Raw genomic sequence first — 6,000 nt, forward strand, 5'->3', positions numbered from 1 at the left:
TGAGCTCCACACGTCCCCTGCCTACGCAAGAGGGCATTGCCTGTTTACACTGCGCGAGCCAGATCTAAACCCAGCGAATCTTTCAAATCTAGCCGACACGAACCGAAAGGCGAGAGATACGCGCGCGGCAAGTGCCGCACGGCACAATGTTCATCTTGCATGCTACTTTCAAGACACTGACGATTCCGTTCAGCTACTGTTCCAAGCCCTTGGCTGTCTCTGGCGGATATACCTCCGGGTATCCTCATCGGCGCAGACGTCTAATAACATCTTACATTTGTACTTCCCTGGTAAGGGGGAGGGGGGGAAGTTTGTGTAGTCTATTGAAATTCGCAACTTAATACGAACGTCTCATTAGATGAATGACGTGTGCAGAAGCTCCGACAGCGTATTAAGATAGGGTGGTGAACCATCGCAAGGCGAAAAAGCTAACAGTATTGGTACCGCGCAACCTGAGGCAGTTTCTCCAGCCCCTAACGGAGTTAACGGGGAGGTAGAAACGAAACGCGTGCGCCGGCCACTGCGTTTCCGGCGCCGGACAAAAGCGGCGAGGCAATTAAGAAGAAGCGGGCCAGGCCCCTGAGCGGCAATGCGTGGCGCGTTAGCAGGCCACTGTGCCGGACACCGGTCATTACAGGCACAAGCAGAGCGGCGGAAGGGGCGCCGTGCCTCCACTAATACGTGGTGCCTGCTCTGTCTGGCCGCCTACCTACGCGACCATCAGTCTAAATTACTAGGATCATTCTAAAAGGAAAGAGCTCCGTAATCCCCCCCGCCACCATGTCACAGACCTTCCTAACGGCTGGCGCCAGTATGGCATTAACAGCGAGCGTGAACGGGCGATTACTGTTTTCGCCATTTTAAGAAAGTGACCGAATTGGCGACTCCGCCAAGTGCGAAGTTCGTAGTGTAATATGGTTTCTGATGGCAGAAAAGGTCCGTCCTACCGAAATTGCAGACAGATAACCGAAGTTCATGGAAGTGTGAAGAATTAAACTTCACTTCCAAAATCATGCATCATGTTTTAGAGTTTTGGAACTACCGAAGGCTACCGTAGATTATAGTAAATCAGAGTAGATTACGCCAATTTTTCTAGTAGCTACGGTCAGTGAGGTCGTAACCGCGTTAGCTGTACGTTAAGTGTTGCGTGATATCGGACTTTACCTCATTTCGGTCACTTTGTTTGCGTATGCGGTCAGTCTCTTAGCAGGTTCCCCCAGAAACCGGTAACGGTGAACCGTTTAGAAAATGAGTTAGGATATAATTATAAAGGACTGCGTAAATTACGGAGCATTTGTTTTACATAGTTGTCCTTCTGTCGCCCACTTAAAAACAAATAGTATTTATAGTAAAGCTGAAACTGTCAATGTTTTGTTCTTGTTTTATTCGAAAGTTGTTGATATGTAACGTGAAACAGAGGAATGTCGTCGTGAAAATAAAAAGCACTACACATTTTTTATACAATGCTAGAAGACGTAATTTCCTATACAAAGGTACAATAAAAGAACTACAAAACAAAAACAAATCATAAACATCGTTTCAATACTTCGTCGAGCTTATATAAAACATGTTTCTGTTTTCATAAACAACTTTCGCACTTACCAGTACTAAAATGCTCTTATCTTTGATCATTGAGTACAAAATAACAATACTCTATAGATTATTTTACGTCTGTGCATGTCAACTGTACTTGCATCCAAAGTAATTGCTTTGGTTACATAAAAGCACAGAAGTTACACGATGAAAGAATTTTTTATTACTTATAAAATAATCAGTGGACTAACACTGAACGATATGTTTTTATAGTTACGTGCAAAACAAACAAACAAAAACAAAGAGAACTCGTCGGTTCATAGTTTCTCTCGGATTCATTTAGATACCAACGCTATCGGTAATACTACCACTAAGTCGCACGGGGTAGCCTCGCGGTCTAGGGCGTCTTGTCACGGTCCGGGCGGTTCCGCCGTCGGAGGTTGAGTCCTCCCTCGGGCATGGGTGTGTGTGTGTGTGTGTGTGTGTGTGTGTGTGTGTGTGTGTGTGTGTGTTGTCCTTAGCGTAAGTTAGTTTAAGTTAGATTAAGTAGTGTGTAGGCTTAGGCGCCGATGACCTCAGCAGTTTGATCCCATAAGACCTTACCACAAATTTCCAAATTACTACCATTTATTACGTCATTTATGGAGGAGGAGGAGGAGGAGGAGGATATTAGTGTTTAACGTCCCGTCGACAACGAGGTCATTAGAGACGGAGCGCAAGCTCGGGTGAGGGAAGGATGGGGAAGGAAATCGGCCGTGCCCTTTCAAAGGAACCATCCCGGCATTTGCCTGAAGCGATTTAGGGAAATCACGGTCATTTATGTAATGTACCAAAAGTACCGAACAGTAGTTTTGGTAGGGCGCAACTCTAATCATGCTGAAAGGCGGGCGAACGAATATTCATGACGACGAGCGATCACGATAGACTTCAATTGTGACTGATGAACCCAGTGGTCCAGGAAAACATTCAACAGGATAGACTGTTTCACTACTAATGGACTTTGCATGTGCTTCCCTGAAAATTCACGATCAGTTCTTTATCAAAATGTGGGTCAGGTAGATTCCTCAACTTCTGACACTTGAACACAAAAAACATCGAAACTGAGTTGTTACTAACTTCCATCAACCGGCACGACAAGGACGGCGAGGAGTTTTTGAAACATATTGTCACTTATGACGAGACCTGGGTTTTCGTCTTGAACTCGAGAAACAAAGTGTCAGTCAGTGAAATGGAATCCTCGGCGACCCCCCCCCCTCCCCACCCTCCAAAAAAACGGGGTGGACAAACAACTTTTGAGCGTCAGAATAGTTATGGCCACATTGTTTCGGGATGGCAATGGCGTCCCATTCATCGACTTTATGCCTAGATGAGAGACCATAAATGCCGCTGCCTGCTGTCATACCCTTCACCGACTATGCTGCGCCGTTCAGAACAAACGGCGTCGGTTGCTGTACAGAGGCATTGCGCTTGTTCACGATAACATTCACCCGCACTGGCGGATTAGCTTTCACAGTGAAAGTGTATCAACGTCAGGTAATAAGGCAGAAAACCGTGGACAGGAAAAGCTCCTAACCGACAAGGTCTACAGACGAGTGTTGCACCTTTAACATACGGCTTATATGCCGGAAAGCTCTGTGGGAAATGACAACCAACTGAAAGAAGACATCAGTTACTTGTCCAACAAATTGGCGCCACGTGAGTATGCAGAAAGGATAGGAAAGCTTGTTGTGCGCTATGACGAATCTTTAAATCTGAACGGCGACCGCCTAAAAAAGTAGTGAAATTACAAGAATACCTTAGGTTGTAAAACAAGTTTTCTTTCAAGACTTAGAACACTAATGTCTGGAGAAACAAAGTTCTTTACTTTTAAAATAACCCTCGTACCTCATTCACGAACAGGTGGAGGCGTGATGTAAATGCCGTGTGGCTAGGGCCTCCCGTCGTATAGACCGTTCGCCTGGTGCAAGTCTTTCGAGTTGACGCCATCCAGTCCCTGAGCGGAGAAAATCTCCGACCCAGCGCGGAATCGAACTCGGGCTGTTAGGTATGACATTCCGTCGCGCTGAAATGGTAGAAAGGAGCTATCGTGCCCCCCTGACTACACCATATGTGAAACTGTCCATGTTTTTCGCGTATCAACGCGAATGTTCAACGTGCATATAAGGAATGTTATAACGTTTGTGTCCGTGTAACGCGGCTTAAGAACAGTAGCTGTAAAAAGATCCCAACCGACAAGATCCAGAGACGAGTGCTGCAACTTAAAATTGACTGTCAGATTCAAACGAGATGGAATTGCTTTTGTCAATGAACGCAGGTGCATCACAACCAGCACCCGAATGGACACTGCGAAGGGAGCTGCACGCAGTTCACATTTGGAGTCTGGCACGTCGTGAAAGGTAATTGCTCTTGGCAGTACACAAAGTAGCACGTGTGCACTGGGCGAAACAACACAGGAAATAACCATTTACTGACTGGAGGCGAGTAGTATGGTCTTAGGAGCCGCAATCTTTGCCTGTTTTCAAATGATGGATCATTTGAAAACCGGCAAAGATTGCGGCTCCTAAGAGTCGAGTGCACCGGTGGCCCAATGAGGTGGCCCAATGAGGTGTTAAAAGCTAGCAGCGTTTGGAGGGTACACTTCAGGCTTGAAGTGGGATCTGTGTTGCTTTGGGGTATTTTATCGTACCAGGAACTGGGCGCAGTCATTCATGTTATCCTGAACATTAATCAGAACGTTTCTATCATTATTCTCTGTGACCAAATACTGCCCTTTTTCTACATCTTTATGATGAGTATCTTTTGAACACTCCCGTCTTCCAAGACGACAACCTGCGAGAAATTTTAGACACACTTACTTGTCAACTTGAGACCATAAAGGCAAGAGGTGGCGTTACGAGGCGTCAACGTGACGACTTCTGACAGTGACTGTGTAGAAATCCGAAAACATTACACGAGGGCCTTTTTCCCCGCAAGGATGGATCGGACGCGAAATGCAAAACCACAGCAAAAATAATAAATGTTTTATACGCAGCAAGGGCATTTGTCGTAGCGTTGTACCAACATTCCAATACTCATCATAGAAGGTAGCAGCCTTATTTTTCACAAATACTCTACGGTGATCTGCAGCTCATCTGTCCTGACAACCAGGGGTTCGTGTGAGCAGAGGGGTGAAAATCAGGTACAGCGAAGTCGGGGCTGCCTGATGAAAGATCAAACACTTCCCATCGAAAACGCTACAGGATCGTCTTTGCTGCAGCTGCAGTGTGCGGCCGAGCTCTGTCACTAAGGACAACGCCAACATTCCTCTTCGCTTGAAGAACGAGATTTTCACTCTGCAGTGAAGTGTGCGCGGATATGAAACTTCCTGCCAGATTAAAACTGTGTGCTTGACCGAGACTCTGCAAAGGTTTGCAGGAGAGCTTCTGTAAAGTTTGGAAGGTAGGAGACGAGGTACTGGCAGAAGTGAAGCAGTGAGGACTGCGCGTGAGTCGTGCTTGGGTAGCTCAGATGGTAGAGCACTTGCCCGCGAAAGGCAAAGGTCCCGACTTCGAGTCTCGGTCCGGCACACAGTTTTAATCTGCCAGGAAGTTTCATTCCTGTTCACTTGTTCTGAATTGTCCTTCATAGGCAATTTTCTCGAATCGCCTGATCCATTCGCTGAACAGCATCATCTGTTGACACTCGCTTCCTTCCCTGAGCGCCTGCACCGTGAACACCTGTACGTGTTGCTGCACTGCTGTCGCACTTTGCTTTCACGCGTGACAATTACGTTATGTGAGCTGCACGAAATTAGGCGAAACCCCTCAGCACGAAGAAATCTAATGACAGCACGCACTTCTTCACTCTTGGTGGGAGACAGTACTGTTCTTTGCGAGCTTCACCGTGCGCTCAGAACTGAAAAGTGAGACGTGACGCGATCGATGGGAAGACTAGAGATACTGCGAAACCCATCTGTGCAAAGCGTCATATGATTTTCACTGTGGTTTTAATTTCGCGACCGATCGGACATTTTCTATTCTTTTTTAAATTAATTCATCTCGCCTTGCAATACCACGTGAGCTTAACATGAAAGAAAGTAGAGCAGTTCAGCGTCGATGTTGCGGTGCATTGTTTGCTATATGTATACGCAGCCTGTAGTGTGCTATAGGCAAACAAATGGATACACACAATCTGACAGTCTGTACTTGTTACGTAGAATTATCCAGTCTAAAGAAAGAAAAGCACGCGAGGTTAAAACTGAGTAAGTAATTTCAGTAATTTAAGAGTCGCAAATTTGCTATTAATTTTATGTGTGATCCAAGAACGGTCAAGAGATGTAAATAGATAGCTGTGATATAAAAGTATATATAAAGGGGTATAAAAAGGTATATAGTAGTTGTGTGAGTCGATACCTAATTCTATTTTAACGTTCTGATTATCGTCAAGATAACGATTCCCGTTAAAACCAAGTACCTGCAGAAACTTCAA

This window comes from Schistocerca americana, chromosome 5, assembly GCF_021461395.2.
Source record: "Schistocerca americana isolate TAMUIC-IGC-003095 chromosome 5, iqSchAmer2.1, whole genome shotgun sequence".
NCBI classification, from domain to species: Eukaryota; Metazoa; Arthropoda; class Insecta; order Orthoptera; family Acrididae; genus Schistocerca; species Schistocerca americana.